The sequence below is a fragment of the Nyctibius grandis genome, chromosome 3, assembly GCF_013368605.1.
Source record: "Nyctibius grandis isolate bNycGra1 chromosome 3, bNycGra1.pri, whole genome shotgun sequence".
NCBI lineage: Eukaryota > Metazoa > Chordata > Aves > Nyctibiiformes > Nyctibiidae > Nyctibius > Nyctibius grandis.
The window spans coordinates 44,931,439-44,949,736 of NC_090660.1; the positions used below are offsets into that span (position 1 = coordinate 44,931,439).

Below are 18,298 nucleotides of genomic sequence, written 5' to 3' on the forward strand. Positions count from 1 at the left end.
CAGGCGATCAAAAGTGGAGAAATAAATTTGAAGCTATAGTTTCCAAAATCCCATCCACATTTTGTATTACAGTTCAATGCTTTAAATTAGTATTCTAAACATATGACTTAAAAATTATATATGAAAACATTTACTTCTACTTTATTCAATGCCCAGCAATTTTCTCTGTGAAAATGACAAAAGCTAGTCACCATGGTCTAGCAACATGCTCTTGCTTTATAGTTGTTGAAAAGGGTTGCTTGTTTCACTTTGCTTGATTTGTGACAATTACCCCATGGGATGCTTTTTAATGTTGGCTGCAGAAGCAACTTGCCTGTGCATAAAAACACAACTGTGTTTTATTTAAAACAGAGAGTATCAATACCTGATTTTTCTTGATGTAACAGAATCAAAAGTACGTTGATGAACACTTGGAATACAATATAGCACAACAGGGCAAGTTTTATAAAACTCAGGAGAGTGCAGCAGACATCCAGGTCATTGGCACAGCATCTGCAGAAGTCTTTTAAATGGACACTTAGTCTACCTTCAAGCAGCTTCATAAAATGGGCATCTGACTTGTTCGAGGCAGTAGGGCAAGGATAGAAAGGGTTATGTTCTGTAAAATGAACTTTGTGTTCATATATAGGAAAAATATAAATACAAGCTCAGTCAAGTGGGAAACATCAAAGTTATCTATGCTGAAAGAGATCGTAGTGGAAAGAAGTAACTCGGAAAGCACGACTGCTGCTGAAGCAGGTGTGTACTGCTGGTAAAGCAACCAGGAGTTTGCAGGTTGCTTTGTCAGGGGGTCAGCTCCAGACCCGGCCCAAGAAAGCAGTTGCCAAAGGCAGCGAACAGGCTGATGTAAGTAAAAAGGCCAGGGCCCCACTGACTAGCCCTGGAGACCTTGGTCACCAGAGCAGTTCTTTGCGCAAAGAGAAAACCAGTGGGTAGGAGGACAGTAGCCAGTGGACAGCAGATGGGGCACCCTTCCCAGCGGTGGCCGCTGCCTCTACCCTCCCCTCCATCCTGGTGGCAGCAGAAGCAGCAACCTTGGCTTTCTCAGGATCTCCATAGTCTCTCAGAAATGGTTTGTGTGTCAGTGACATCCTGGCCTTGGCTTGACCCCAGTCTTCCCTGTTCAAGGGAAGCAAAACCCAATTTGTCCACATTGCTGAGGAGCCTGGAGATAGTTCCAAATACAACTATGCAAGAAAAAAATGTGAGGGGTTGACATTTTTCTGTAGGTATCATGTCCAAAAAGTGTGTAAATCATGTGACTTTGATTGCTCTTGGAACATTGAAAACTTGTTATATGGATGCCTATATAAGCAGAGATTTATAGTTTCTAGGAAAATGGTACAACTACACTTTTATAGCTATGCAAAGGGCTTGTGCAGATGTAGTAAAGAAAAACAGCCTTTTTGTAGACAAAAACTGCTAGTTCAGTATTTCTGTTAATTTTATGCAGCCAACTGTCATCATATAAATTGTGAGGCAGGAAGAGAAAACCCTAAGGCGGATTTAATAGTCTTATTAGAATTACTATTAGAATAACAGATCCTGACTGCTTTACAAAACTTTTTTCCTATCTTCCAGTTAAATAGCCTGACAAAATTAATTTCAGTTATGAAGTGCTGGGGATGACTAGAAGGTTATTTTCTTTTACAAGTTTGTATGCTGCCCATCACTTTATGACTGTTATGACTTCGGCTGTGTCAGAATTCAAGGAAAGAACATTAAAATATAGAGATCAAAATTACCAATTCAAGACAGAAAAGTCATTCCATAGTTGCCATAGACCTTAACTTAAGGTCTTGCAGAAGCCAGTTTTCAGTGCTGCTGGTGTTTGGTGAATCCTTTTTCCAGCTCTCATCATTTTTCTGATAGAACAGAGACTGGTTTTACTTTCAGGTAATTAGTGAAACTTTTTTATTGTAGTGGATGGAGGCAGCTTAAGCTTGATTCTATTTGAGCCAGATTTTTCTTCTTTATTGATTTTGGTAACTGTCTGAGTTGATGATTATTGATTCAAGCACAGCTGTACGGTGTTTTAATTTGCTCTGGGAGAGGGCTTCATTCGGAGTCCAGATCATTAGACTTATTCTATTTTTCATTGTTCTGAGAGTTCGTGGGAGATGTTATTACTCAGAGTTTATTTGAAGTTTACCGAAAATATAGGTGAGGTTGTTTCTTTTTAAAAAAGAAAGAGAAAAGTATGGATACAGAAACTAAAGAGTAAAAACAGTTTTTAATTACTTCAGTCTTATTTCTTATATTGTTTTTTGTACAATTCTATTAAAGACTTTTAAAAGAAAAATATGCAGAAGATGCATACAGAGTGAATCTGTAGATCCTTTTATCTTTATGGGAACATGCTGATGTTCATTAAACTGTTTCAGTTGTAAAAACTTGGCTTTATTAATGAAATACGCTCTTTTTCTATTCTTACAAAAATTTCATGTCGAGACCACTATGTATCAGTTGTGTCTATCAGATTCCTGGAGATAGATAGAATTAACTCTTCTAAAAAATAAACAGTAGATAAAACATATTTCTTCTGAGATGCAGAGAACCCAGAGTAGTGTTGTTTAAATCTTCAGCAGAGCTTATCCAAATTGATATTAATGAAACTAAAATACTTTAGGGATTTGGTTTCATTAGATTACTGCATGTTTCCTATTATTTTATATTGTGATCTTTCCTAAGAGCAAGATGTTTGCAGTTATACAAGTTCTTTGCAGCACTGTAGAAAAATGTATGGCTAAAAGAGAGGCATAATATTATACAGTAATGATTGAGGAGAATGGTTTTGTACTTCTACTATCTTAGGATAAATCTGCGCTAGGCTCTTATAGTATTAATTTCCTTGTAAAACTTCTGAACAAAAATTTCAGTGCTTGAAATTTTTGCTATGCTCTGTTATTGAAAAGAAATCAGCAAATTCACATTTCTCCCAGCTGCTTAACGATCACTAATCAAATTAAGAAACTGTGGACAACCTAATATAGACTGACTTGAGTCAACCGATACCAAACTAACTCATGGCTGCTTATATTGACTTAACAGTCATATAAATAGTTTATTTTTGTATTTATTAGTCATGTCTAAACCAGAAAGATTTCATGTCAAAATTTGTGTCATACATTACATATTTTCTGCAACAGTCTGGCTATATTTGTGGAAAGTAAAGAACAATGTACTATTGTTAAGGACTTAAAATGAAGCAGAAATTCTCTAAGCACATTCTATATAGTGATTAGGTCAGAGAAATTATATTCATAAGTTTCTTTCAGTAAAACATAGTTTTGTGCCCATACACACAACCTTGACTGACCATCATAAATATCAGAAAGGGAAACTGTACAGCAGCAAATTGTATACCTGCACAGTGATGCATCATTAGCATCAATGTATTGAGCTGCCCATAGGTGTTCCATAGGTTTGTTCTAACCAAGTTGTAATTTACCTGAGACCATTTTTTTTTCCTGGACACATCAGAGAGCAGATAGCTTCTTAGTGCTGAAGACAAACTACTGTGAAATGTGTGAGGACGGCTTAAAAAATGTGGATGCTTTAAGGGCTCACTTGAGTTACAGACAATGGAGAACTTTTTGATAATTTTAATAATATCTACTTTTTTTAATCCTTTGTCACCAGCAGCCATACTTCAAGACCAATTTTAGCCTCAAGAATGCTTTTCCAAAAATTACATCCGTGTTTGAGTCTAGAAAACATCATGTTCTCAACATTTGATCAACTCAGGCATGTTGGCATTTCCTATAAACAGTCATCAGCAGCTACTGTGCTTCCTAGCCTTTTCATATAGCAGCTGCCATGAAGTAGGTACCAAGTATATATATGTGCATGTGCAAATGAATCCATTTACCTATTCTTTCTTTCAATCTATATATCTATCTATCCATCCATCTATCTATGTATAAATATAATTTAATAAAAAGATTTTATATATGCAGCCAGGCACATGGTTATGAGACCCTTCCAAAGGTTTTTTCCCTAGGGTAAGGAGCTGAAGAAAGAGTGTCTTAGGGATATTAATTGATAAAACCATCAACATTGAATAAAAAGTCTTGAAAGATATGAGAGTTGCAGAGCAGACAGGAGAGAATAATCTTGAACATTTTCCTGTGCCCTAACTCTCCTCAGATCCAGCAAGAGCAAAAGTTTTTACTTTTTGCCCATTTCTGGCTAAGACATAAGTCCTTCTGATACTCCATATACAATATAAGAAGTGTAAACACAAGAAGATAAAAAAGTTTCTACATTATTACATTCATAATGTAAGTATTTATCACTTAGAATGATCACAAGGAAATATGCGTTTATCACTCAATTTCTATTTTTCATTATCTCTGTACTTAGCTGTTTCTTGGAAATGAAATACAGGTATTTTAACCGTGAGAAATTCTGAAGAGGCAAGAAGTGTCAGAAACTTGACCTCAGTGAGACATTATCTAGTCTTAGTTCTGTTCATCTGCAAAGGTGATGCAGGTAAAATAGACTTAGTAAGCATATGACCTGTGAACTGGGGCTGCCTTGTGCAAAATTTCATGTGTTTTTTCATATTTCAAATCATTCCATTTTAATAAAAAGAATTACCATATAAAAATTATTAATACTGATACTCTAATTTAACAGATAGCTTCTTTTTCTTGTGCCTTTAGAGGTGACTTCTCATGATATTGATTATGGAAAGATGTAAAATATCTTTTAAGAATAAATAGTAAAGTTAAAATTAGCTGGCTGGTATCTACTGAGATTTCAGCCAGAAATTCTCCCACGCTAGTTTGCAATATCCCTGGGATCAAGACAAAATCCACATCCACACTTGAGGTAGGAGAAGAGATGGTCAGCTGAGACAGAGTATGACACATCCAGAGTATTGGAGAATTTTGCCTGAGTAAAGAGAGATATTAAAAGTCACTTAACTGAAATTATGGATTTAGATGTTCTAGTTGGATCATTAGTACGGATATTATGGGATATTAGCCTACTGGATAGTTGTATCATCTATTTCTCACTTTCCAAACCCCAAAAGAATTTGAGGGGAAAAAAAAAAAATCCTAATGTATTTTTCAAAGATTTTTAGCTCAGAAAGCATATTATGATCTAGATTACACAACAGTAGGCTGCACAGAGCCTTATACTTTAATAAATTTATAGTTCCTTAATTATTCTTAGAGCAAGAAAAGCTAACGCAATCAGTCTTTAATTTGGGGTTTTGTATGGGGCCCTAAGGGAAGCAATGTCTTTGTTAGGTAACCACCAGAGGGAGCCTGATGAGCCTCCAGAGAGAAAACGATGCAGAAAAGTGACAAAGCAAAAATAGTGTTTAAAAAAAAAAAAAAAAAAAACGAAAAAAGGAAAGCTAGTCTTGCCTTTTTGTTCCTATGCAAGCAGCTTTTACACAAACTCATGTTTCCATTGATTTCAGTAATGCAATCTGTATGGCTGAACAGTTTCCTGACTAAAATCCTGCAAGAGGGCAATGAAGATTAAACGATGCATCCTCCTTTCTTTAAACCACATCTATAGATTTTTTTTTTTAATTAAATAGTTGGTGGTGCTTTGTGTACACAGTAGCTAAAGTGCTTCCTTTTAAAAATTGATAAATTTTCCTAACTTCTCATAAGGTCTGTCTTTAATTCAACACATACAACAAAGTAAAGGCATTAGATTTGAACACTCAAAAATGTGTTTTCTTCTTTTGGTACTGGTAATACCCCTTTGATATCACAACGGTAACTGCAGAAACTAAGGTAGCATAGCTGTAGAAATGAAATTACAACATACATAAGTGAAAACTTCTTTCTGAACATAGTTTTCCAGTTTAACAATAGTTCAATGTCAAAACTAACTAATGTATTGAATGGGATAACAGCAAAAAGTTTTTGTTTAGCCATGTCCTTTTCAGTAATTTCAGCAGTTATCTGGATTGTAGAATAAAGACTACACTCAGTGAATTTGCAGACAGTGCTGTTGTCAACACATTCAAGAGCGGGCTTAGCAATCAAAAAGATCTGAGAAAAACTGAGCACCAATGCCACTTCCTTTGTGGCAGGACAGCATCTACACACACCCAGGTTAGGAACGACAGGCGAGGCAGTGGTGCTGTAGAAAAAGTCTTGGGATCATAGTGGATTTTAGGCTGGACCATGACTAAACAACATGATGTTACTACAAAAAAGGCAAATGCACACTGGAATATATAAGTAAAACTGCCTCCTAAAATTCTTGGCTAAAAAAACACAAAATTTTACTTCATTTTACCATGTGCTTTGTGAACTGCTGAAAATACATTAATAGAAGAAGTTATTTACTGAAAGCCCACTAGTTTATAAACTCTAGCTGAAACGGGAAGCAGAGGCTGCTTTATTTTGCTGGGGTCACATGCATTTAGAATAAAGTTTGGGGTAACCAATTTTAAATGACTGCTAATATTGACATGTTTACCAGAACAAAGAGGAAAATAATTTGGCTTTTGGAAGCACTTAAACCAAACACCCGTATGAAATCTGGAAGCTGAACTCTTAAGTTTTCATCCGTGTATGTGGGCATCTGTGTATTGAAAACAGCTAGGATCTGCATGTGTAAAATAGGATTTACATTTCTAAATGTAAGTGGCAGTGATCCACCATAATTTTCTTAGCCTTTTTCTCATAGTAACAGATGAAAAATGGGATTATAATTGGAATGAATGTTCCTCATAAGAGATGATTGCTAAAGATGATGGTCTGAAGAATTCAGCAATGTCACTGGCAGCATATCCAGATTCTCCTGTGTAAGGGCATGGGTTCACTTTCCAGCACGTTGAGTTTTAACACTGACTCATAAAATTAATGCTGCCCTTTTCTGTATTTTTATACAAACAGAGTTTTAACACTGACTCATAAAATTAATGCTGCCCTTTTCTGTATTTTTATACAGTATAAAGTGAATCACGTTTTTCTACTTCATCAACTTCAAATACTTCTAAGGAAAATGAGAAGTCTTTAACTTTCTTACTGTATTATTATTAATTGCAGAAGTTGTACCAAAAAAATGTTTGTTTTTCTTGTTCCAATCACTTAGGATTGCAGTCTGGATGTAGTATTAAATAATCTTTTACTTGCATGCTAGCTCATGCAATAAAATTGGTATTTGAGATAATTGCGTTAAGAATTTGAATATAATCCGATTTAACATCAGATCAAGTCCTGTTTTAACTGTAGTTGTAGCTAATCCAGTGAAAATACCCTACAACTGTATTCAATGATTTATGAGTGGATGTGCTGGCATTTTGGCTGCTACTGAATAGATGGACTCCATAAAACTTGCAATGATTGCATGGTATGGGAAATATGACTGCAGTTTATCAGCAGAATTGTACTTGTTTCCTCTCAGAGGTAAAAATTTGCTTTTTATGTGATACCATGTCTTCAGTTCCCAACATCTGATTCAATGCTTATACCTTATCCTCTGAAAAGCATAGTAAAGGCACGGTATGCAGTGTTACCTGTGTGATAGTGTCTCTTTGGCAATTACTCTGAGTGATAGTAAGTACTGAAAAAAGAGTAACGCGCTGAAAGAAGCCTCGAAAAATGCAAGAAAGAAACAGAGCTTCTGATTTCTAAACTTCCTGCTCTCTGTGTTATGGTACAGCCTTTCTGATTCCCGAATTCTTTCACGATGTGACAAGATCCAGTCCTGGACAATGGCAGATTGGCACGGGAGCAGAAGGGAACGAGAGTTTCTCTGTGGTTGCAGTTTCTGCACTTTTGGTAAAAAATAGGAGGAAACAGCAGGAATCCCCTTTGTTTGCAGTTGCTGTTCCTGACTAGACTTTCAAACTGGAGGACAGAAGGGAAAAAGCCAGCCTGTTTCGCATATTAGCACTATCCCCTATAAGACTCTCGTATCATATATTGTATCGTCTTCTTAAACAGGGCAGGCTGGATTGATTCTTCAGCTTTGATTAAATATATTTGTAAGTTGGAAAAAGAAACGAGCTACCCCAGGAAAAGGCTTACAGCTGGACGACTAGGTCTGAGAGATGTAGACTCAGTTCTTTCCATGGCAGTTTTTAATGCTATACTGAGGAAGTAATCAGAATTTTTTTCCGCTCCCTTGCCATTAGTAAATTAACCTGGGGAGTTTTTCAATTGCTCAGATTACATTGCTGGCCAGAGCCGTGTGAATACCTAATGCAGAAAACAGTCACAATACAATTTTCCTTTCTGAACCTGATGGCAACAGGTGAAGTGAATTATGTATCAGTTCCCTGCTCATGCTCGTGAGTTTATCATTTCTCTAAAAACAAGAGAGCACAAAGAATAGTTTCCTCATCTGTTCCCACAAAGTGAAAGTGCATCAATTAATAATAAGGATAGAAACGCTGAGCTCCAACTCAGACATGCAGCTGTTTGATCTTCCTAAAAAATTGCCTCTTATCAGCAATTCTAAGAACTCTTCTGGGTTTTATTTGTCCTAAACCAGAAAAAATCCTTCAACTTTAAATTACTGTTAATATTCCTAACATTTTGACAAGTGTCTGTAATCAAACAATATCTAATTACTTCATATGTTTAACCGAAATGAAAATACTCAATAGCTACTCAGATAATTACATAGAAAATATCTGTACGTGTAGCTAGCTCTGTAGTTCCCATGACAGGAGTATCATAGGATATGTTATGGATATCTGTAGAACTAGCAGAATAGCTAATCATGTGCTTTAGTGGTAGTACCACCAAAACCTTGGAAGTCATTTTGTTAAAGCATTCCCAGGTCTAGAGTTAAATAATCAGTTCTTAACACCAAAAGGTTTTAATTTTCTTTTTCCTTTCCTTCCAGACAATTTACTATAAATAGCGTGCTATTGCTACCAAAAAAAAAAAGTTTCCTTTCAACCAGTACACTTTTATCACTAACGACAGTTAAACCACTGGAACTGGAGTTCTTGCCTGCTTGGGAAGATTTATAAAAGAGCACTTGTTGCCTTTCATGATTGGAAGAGCAAGAGCATTACAGCCCACTTCACAGATGAAGATCATGCTGAGGTCAGTTATTACAGCAGTAAGCATTAGTTGTCTGCATTGCACGTGACATGACCTGTCAGAAAGCGATTAAAAAAAAAAAAAAAAAAAAAAGAAAAAGAAAAAAAAAGAAAAAGTAAAAAGCAGATAATAGATATGTGACTAGAAGCAGGAGAGACCGGGGAAGAAATCACTGATGATGGCTATGTACCCACTGCCTGAAAATCTTTCAACATGCGGAAACTTTAAATTTGTAAGTCAACCCTAATCTAATGCAAATCCCTTTAATAATGAAATGTCACAAGACTGCCTTTAAGATCTTCAAACACAAACATGAAATGGCAATAGAATAAACTTCAGTTAAATTTTAATTCAAGGACCGTACAAACAATAGAAAATACACCTGTAAGGAAAGAAATAGCACCCCAAAAGTAATTTTCAGGGAAAATGGACAGAACTTAATTTAATGGAGCAATCTCCAGTTTATTAGTTATCCTGAACTTTTCATGTAAGGTCTACATAGGAGATACTGCCTGTATAAATAAGCCATCGGTATTGCAAAAAAGAAAAGTGATTTGATTCTGAAGCATTGAAGTCAAAGGGAAAATTTTCCATCAAGTTGCTTGGAAAGAGACTCAAATGCCAAATTTGGTTTATCATGGTTTTCACATTTTCTGCAAATAAGCCTAAATAATACTAGACAGGGATGATATTTTGTAGGACTGGTAAAGCTAATAGATTTGTAGTGATTGATTTTAATACTTGAGCTGCCATCTTTATGCTCAAACTCTGGACATATTGATCAAGAAACACATAATGTAATGAGATGTCCTTTCCTGAGAAAATTCTAATTTTAGGGTATAATTTCTGTGAATATCTGTTTCTGCAGGGATTTCTTTTACTTGTATAAAAAACATTGCTACACTGCTTCACCAGGATAAAGTTTTTCTAATCACTGGTTACTTAAAGGAGGTTATGTTTTTGTTGGAAAAGAAGCATCATTGATTATGATTTCAAAGGCAACATTACATTTGAGGAAAAAGAGCAAGAACTCTAAAAAGACAAGGGAAGTTGCTTAAAATTATCGATCCTATAATGATATTAAACACTTTACCAGTATTAATTATTTGGTGCAATGCAGGGATGTATGAACAGGCAGGAGTAAGAGCTGTAACGGCAGCAGATGAAATCACGCTGCGAGGTGCAACACTAGAGGCATGAGAAGCTTAGCTAAGAGGTGTAACAGCAATCACAGCGACATCCACACTTTGGGCTCTTCACACTATTTAAAACTGTCATGATCAGGATCAAATCCCCATGCTTTCAGAACAAGATCCTTTCCATCTGAAGAATGGATCTTGTTCATTAGCCTGAGCATCCCTCTTGAATGGGTTTGCTAGGGGTAATGAGCACTATACTTGGCAATGGATCTGCCCCTGTATCTCCTTTACTGAGAGTAATGAGAAATAGTGAAATCAAATTTGAAAAATAAAGAAGCATTTGCACAAATAATTTGTAACTTGCATCCTTATTCAGTTGATGACACTATTATTTGACATGTAAAAAATAATAATCAGAGAGTCCATTCTAGTCTTTCATAATAACAACAGTTTTATAATAGTAATCTTAGAGATTTGAAGTGGTGTTTAGAAGGGAATTCATAAGAAAACCCCATTTGAGCAGTGCTTGCCTGAGTCCCCCTATTAATCATCCCTGAAATTTGCTTAAGAGTGTGCTGAAGAAATACATTCCCACATCAGTGGGAAATAATTCCCACATAAGTGGGAAATAATGATGTTTAGATGCTTGCATTGCTAGAGTCACTTAATGAGTTATTAAAAGTCAGGGCCTTTCATATCAAACTTTATTAATTACATAAAATAGATATAGCAATAAACCCAGATACTATTTACTTCGAACTCATAATAGCTTGCAATAAGCTTACTACTTCTCTGAAAATTAATAATCAGCTGCAGCTGTGGGTCTGTTTTTTAAAAAATGCCGAATATTTTCCCTCTTTCCTTCACATGCATCGTACAAATGCTGTAAAGATGCTTAGAAATAATGAACAGAATTGAAAATTATACAAATTAATTTCTTTGTCAGCTATACAAAGAAATTCAGGACTAGAAAGGACCTTCTAGGTCAGTGTATTGCAGGCAGTCACTGTGGAAAGATAAGGTACAGTCCTCTCAATGTCATGGAGCAGCAGGAATTTCATCATTATTATTGAAGTACTGCTGCTTTGAAAACATCCAATTTTATTTGTCTTTTGCTTAGTCCATGGCTCTCAGAGAATGCTGATTTAAAAAAAAGCACTTTTAATCTTAGAACACTTAGAAGAATTTAGAACACTTAAAGAATCTGAGTATGATGTGTCAAATCAGTTCTGTGATTCTCTACCTAAACTTTGAAACTTCTGGTTTCATACAGTTATTTTTCTTTCTAGCGTTTTGGGGATGAAGAGCTGTTTCTGTATATTTGTGTGTGCGTGTGCACACATGCACACACGTGCCCTTATTTTTCAGTCCAGGAAATGGAAATGTTTCAGATCACATTAAGCGCAATGACAAAAAAATATTAGTAAGTATAAGACGCTAGACAGTATAAAATCGAATGCATGTTAAAAAAACTTTTCAAAAATAAATTTGAGGAACCAACAACCATGGAGGTCTGTCTGCTTTGCCAAGACTCCTACCCAGAATTTAATCACCACATGAAAATTTCACTGAGTACTCACCTTACTTGGCAGCTGCTCACCAGGCTAGACATCACCTATGTAATTTTCCTATTATTCTGCATTTTTATGACTTTAGTTTTAAAAATTCAAGACTTGGGAATCAAAATTTGATCAATTCAGGCACCCAGTCTGGTATTTGCAAAGTTCTCTTTCATGTGATTCTTCCAAATTCTCACATCGTGTTGACTTCCCTTCTCAAGGAATTCAAATACTGACCCATGGCAGGCATGCTCTGGATCCGAACAAAGTACAAAATCAGCAGCAAAGGATGCCATTCTTTATACATCACCTCATTACTCATATGAGTCAATCTAACAGGTAAAATGGGTTAGAAAAGCAAACATTTTCAAGACACATATTTAAAAGAGCTTCCCAGTAATTTATATGAATGGAGGTATTCTGATAAAGTACATTCACATGTACAAGGCTGTGTTCTGTCACTCATTCTATTCATTTTATATGAATCAGTCATTAAAAATATGGTGATCAGGTAAAGCTGCTTAAAAGGTCTTGCTGACTTGCTCACCTTGACAGGAAAAGATTAAAACCAAATTCTGACCAAGATCTGCACTTACTTACGAGATCAATATCCACTATTGAAATTTTAATTATGTGACATTTTTTTAATGCCCAGAAATTACCTAATTTATGTGCTTTCACTAGGGAATCTAAGGTCCATAAGTAAACAACAGACAAAGATGAATTTAAGTACTCTAAAATGGCCTCCAGAGGTCAACTCTCTCTTCCTACCAAGGAAAACCAGACTACTCACCCATGTTAGAGCTCTACAGCAAATTACAGTATACACCATACTGAGAAGTAAAAACATAAATAGCAAAGACAATCTCAAGTTCCCATAGCTTGAAAACACTGTTCAACTCAATTGCTCTCACATACATCAAAAGTCAGTGACAGTTCCTTGTAAACACATGGTCTGTTGGAAAGATGACACACAAGTTATAATTAGAGTGTTATTACATGGATAGATTCCAGACTGCTTCCCTACTCTGTGTGCTTGCCTCCAGTAATGGGATGTCTGAAAAGTAACAGAGCCACCTTTGAGGTGAGTCTTTTTGCTTGATCTACCAGCAAAATTTATTTCCGGAGGGTAACTACAAAATATCAAAACCAAATAATGATTCATTTTTATAACTGTGAGAACTCAGTTATGTGCTGTCGATGTATATATGAAAAGAATTGTCTTTTCAGTTTTTCAGTCAGCCTTAGCAGAGCTATACTGAGGTATGTGGAAGATATTTCACGAAACCTCCAGTAAAGTGTTTGGAGCACTAAAAAAACAGGTAAAACTTCCTCTAAGAAAATTCATGTTTAGTTCTTCTTTTATTTTTCCTTTTTTCTTTTGACACACCCTTTTATTTCTACGCTATCCCAAGGAACTTGATATATTTGCTCATAAATTACTTCTGTTTTATTCACAACATTTTCATTTTCACACTGTCCAAAAATAGTGTTCACGTAATTGTATACTTCCTCATAGATATCAGATTAAATTCAGCTACAGTCTCCTAAATTTCAAATCGATGAACTCCTGCTCTGTTTATCCGGTTTTGCTACCTTGGCCCATATCCCACAAAAGAGCAAGGGGCGACCAGGGGTTGCCCTTCTCATCAAGCATCACCTCCTTGCAAAGACAGATGAGGAATGACTCAGCGAAAGCTCACCCTGGGGAATGCAGAATTGTGCAGCACTTGGGAATCATTCTGGTAAGAAGAGGCAGCCCTGTGCTCAGCCCCAGCATGGTTCAGTTAGCAATGCTGAACTACGCTGATGATAGTCTTTTGATCCACAAAATATTTCCATACAAACTGGGTGACCTCTACAACCAAGGTTTTAAACCATTTCTTAAACAGCTATAAACTACTGACTCCAGTACTTTGGCTACAAAGTACTTTATCAACTTACTTCCAGGCTATACTTGTTCAATTCTTTTGAGTGAAAAGAGCCCACTGAGGAGTCAACACTTTGCTGTGTAAAGCCAAGGAATTAGGATTTAATCCAATCCATGTGAAAATCAGCAGTAGCGTAATTTTGTTTTCTGCTTCTGTGATATATTACATGGGTTTTTTTTCCAAAACATATTTAAAGAATTGGTAGTCTATTACTTTTGGTTTAAACAGACAAAACAAGCTTCTTGAATTCCACATTAACTTGATTTTTTTCATAGGTGTCAACATAGTAGCAATGGTCTTCATACTCAGTAAAGGCACTGGATTATATGACAGAGCTGAAATGGTAAAAATGTCTCTATGCTACTGATGTTTACATGCACAAGAAATGACCTTTATTCCTAGCACTGAAAAACTGCTGGAGCCTTCTGTGCTTGCAGGTGGATTCTCATCAGAAATAAGCAAATAAAATCATTTGTTTCTGAAAAAATATCTGGGAGAAAGTTCTTTAAATTAAAGAGGAGATGGATGTGACAAGAGAGACTTCCTTCAGTGCAAGGCCTTTTCCTGCTTTCTGTGCATTCAAACCCAGGGGAGATTATTGCCAGTAATTATCTGACTACCCACTAAACTGACAGTGAATCTTGTTTCAAAGTTATGAAAATGTTGTGTTTAAGAGCTGCTGAAAATTTGAGACCGGCCTTTATATCCTCAGTTTTGTTTTTAACTCTGAGCTCTTATGATAAGTCTAATAAACATTTTTTCTTTGGAAACTATGAAGAGCACTAATCAAAAGACTTCAGCGCATGAATCTCATTTACTTGGCTAATAGAATGATTTGTCTGTGCTAAACCAGTAGACTGCCTGTGTACTTTATACAATTTTATGAGGTATTTTGCAAGATTTTTTGAAAAATGTATAAACAATGGATATATTTGCAGAGAGAGAGAGAGATTTTTTAATTATATCAGATGTAATTTAAGAGGCTGCTTGCATTTGAAGGCCAGATTGTCATTAATTGCCATTCATGAAATTCATTTTCCTGTTTATCCTATACTAATTTATGTAAATGGTCTTCACAGTTTGCTTTTCTTCCTTCAGACATGTATCTAACTGAGCAGGCCAGCCACCCTGTCCTGGTTTCATTGGGATTTTGTTTCAGTTTGTGGCCAGCCATGGTGATCAGGGCCATTAGCAGTTAAATGCAGGGCAGCTGACCCAGGCTGGCCCACAGGCCTGTATATCAATACATAATGATATTCTATATCATTAACATCAAGCTCACTACAAAAGGGAGGGCTTGCTGGGGAGAGGAGAGGCTGTTTTTGCTGTCCTCTCTTCTAGCCTCACTCTTTCTCATCCCCAATGACTGGTATTTCTGGAACAACCTGCTGCAACTCTATAGCTAAGTATACTTTTGTGTTTTGTGTTATCATTTATATCGGTTTCTTTATTTTTATTAAATCTGTTTAATTTTAACCCATGAGTCTCCCTCTTTTTCCCAATTTCCTTCCTCGGCTGGGGAAGGGACACTGGGTGAGAGGAAAAACTGTTATTGTTTAGCCCCATGTGTGGGCTAAACGAAGACTCACACAAAGCCAATTAAAATAATATTGAAATTTACAGTAGAATCCTCTGTTTCTGAATTCTTATTCTGCCACTTTTTTCTCACTGGGACTAGTTGAAAAACAACACAGAGCTCTGTGGAGTTCCTGGAGGATTCTTAGAACTTTCTTAAATATCAAAAAATAATCTGAGAATTTTGTAATCCTACTGCCTTAAACAGTGAGAGTTTTGTGTCTTCTAAAAATCTCTTTGCTGGGGAGAATATATGTTTCATCAGCTCTATTCATTAAATCTGTAATAGCATAAAGACATGACAAGAGAAATCAAAGTCAATATAACTTAGTGATATTTCTTTGGCAAGAGAAATTACAGATGGTCTTCAGTGTATTGTCAAAAGCACAAACTTCCATTTGTAATCAAGCATAACTTCATAACTTCAAGTGCTATTTTTAACCTAGCTTTTTTTGCCTAGCTATGTAATGTGTATCTCTTGTGCACAATGTATAATCAGATTTTTTTTCAGGTAAAAGCAATGCTGAAGAAAAAAAAAACTGGAGACCAAGACTTACAGTTAGTTATAACTGCTCATGCTTTAAAGAGAAGTTGTGAGACTTCCTCAAGCAGGAAGTATAATTGGAGGACTGCCTCAATTTGTCCCAGCCTTCACCTTGCAAATGGTAAAAAGCTGTTGAAAAAGTGTTTACATCTCCCTTGTGTCTTGTTTTACTGTTGGTAGTAATGTAAAAATTATTCATGAAATATTATTATGCATTTTCTATTTTAGTCAAGAAAAACATTTGTGTGTGTAAACATTTCTATGTGTATGTATAATACTGGTGTTTGCTGTGGCAACAATTTATTAACTGAAGACCTGTGGGTAGATGTTTGACTACTGAAGAGTTCAGAAGCTTCAATAGCAATTTGCAGAAGTCACTGGCCTTATTTCTTCTTCATAATGGTGCTGCCTTCTGGCACCACCAGTCCAGTTGTCTTTCACCTACTCAACTGAGAGCAAAACTGGACCAAAAGTAACATTTTTATGACATTCTTCCTCACCACATCATCTTCTCAGGTTGTAAAGAGTTAAGTTTTTTTTTAGGACTCCTACCTAAATTGCCTCTGCAGTTTCTAGTTTAAAGTATTTTTCATGAACATGAATTATAACAGCAGCAGTTGTGGCTGTAAAATACCAATTTCAGCTTGTTCTCATCTTGATAATTATTTTGCTCACTCTGTCTTGTTTGTTGGGTTATAATAATTGCATTATTAATATGCTTACGCTGATCCCTTGTGCTGCTTAGTAGGCCGCCTTCTCTCCTCACATGGGATTTATCTTAAAATCAATATATTCCTCTCAGACTGAAAAAGAGGAATGTCTTATTTGAAATTCAAATACAATGTTCATGCTAACACACCTAGTGTTTTACGACCACTTCGGAAAACTGTGGTACCAGGGAGTTAATTCCTCAGAGAAGCTGCATAAGCAGGAGTTGTCAGCCTTCTCTTAAAACACCATGTGTGCAAGGCAGCTTACTTGTTCTTCTGAAAGTTTTGTCTTCATTTTTTAAACTTAAATAATAACTCAGCTGAGACAAAGGTTATTGTTGACTTTTTTTTTTTTGAGCAAGCTGTTTCTCCTTACATAAGTGGGCTCACAGGGTTTGCACGCACAGGTTGCTCAGCACAAAAAACCCCCAGCAGTCCAGCATAGGATTTTAGGTTCTAGAAACTAAACCTAACCATCCCTGTTTATTCCAATGGTAAATCCAAAAGGAGTTGAAGACACAACAGATCTATGATGCCTGAAATGTTATGAATCTGTTGTAACTGAAACACTTGTGGCTGCCTTCGTGCCTCACCTGGTCTGTGTGACAGCTCTTGATGTGCTTGTGTGGCAGTGAGTGATTTGAGGACCAGGCAATTGGAAAGGATATTTTCTAAAGAAGTACTTGACTTTCTTTTATAATCTTTGAAGTGAGTGCTTAAGAAAAATACATAACCGTTGAGAAAGTATTAATTACACCTATGAATGTCTATGTACTTTAGAATCTTGGTTCCTTTTAAATTCTGCTGACCTCCAAGTAAGTGGTCCCACTGAGTATAGTGGGGTCTTGGGTCAGAGTTATCTAAGTAAGCACCTTCCCCTCCCTTCTCGGTGTCATTCTATGGAAATCAGCAGACCTGTTCCCAGAGAGCTGCTCACACAGAGCCACTTATTTTACCAAGCAGGGAGCTATTGTCAATACATTCCAACTATGAGTACTTCGGTTTTCTGGAATTATTTTGCCCTAGGTTTCTTAATATTTTAATTTGACTTCCCTGGTGAACTGCAGAGTGGAGCTTGGGAGATACAGTTAAAACAGTTTTACTGGGCCTGTTGTAAAGAGGTTCTTTACGGAGCAGGGGGATGGGGAAAGGAAAGGAGGGATGGAGAGAGAGCTTGTAGGGATCAGGCTGCTGCATCTAAAGCTGGTCACTCTGAGCCCTCTCTTTAATCTCTCCCGCTGAGGAGAGGACTTAGTGTGGCTGACCTGCAGAAGGACTGATTCTGTAACCACCTGTTAAGCTAATGCTATTTAAGAAATGCTCATTGTGTTAGTTGATTTCTCCTCTGGGTCAGGTAAGATACCAGAAAAGTCCCTTTCTGCCTATGCTTTTCAAAGTGTGACACTTCATGTAGTGATTATTTTTATTAAATTTCTTTGTCTATCTAAAGGAGGAAGAGAGTTCCAAAAAATAGCTAATATATCCTATTACCACAGTTTTTAGAGCTCTTCTGCAGATTTTAGTCAGCTGCTAAAGAGACAAGAAAAAGGCATGATAAAAATTTTTAGTTATTTTCCTTAGCTGAATGTCCTTGAACATACTAAAAAATTGTGCAGCACTTTCGAAGGAGTCTTGTACAAGTTAATCATAGGAGATAAGATCGTTATCTTTATAGCGACCTGAACAAAAAAAAAAGTGCTAGTGCATTTCTTCTTTATTAATTATCTATTTATTTTAAATCTCCATGGTGTTAGAAAAGGCTTTTGTATGATCTAGTTTAGAAAGGCCTCTTGAGCAAATCT

General features: G+C 36.2%; 1 long non-coding RNA gene across 1 annotated transcript in view; it reads left to right on the forward strand.

The window, feature by feature from the left end:
* The first annotated feature begins 15,760 nt into the window (after positions 1-15,760).
* LOC137661383 (uncharacterized) overlaps positions 15,761-18,298 on the forward strand; it is a 31,390-nt gene continuing 28,852 nt past the window's right edge. Inside the window, exon 1 of the long non-coding RNA XR_011047856.1 lies at positions 15,761-15,907. This is a non-coding gene — a long non-coding RNA (uncharacterized lncRNA). The remainder of the gene's footprint in view (positions 15,908-18,298) is intronic.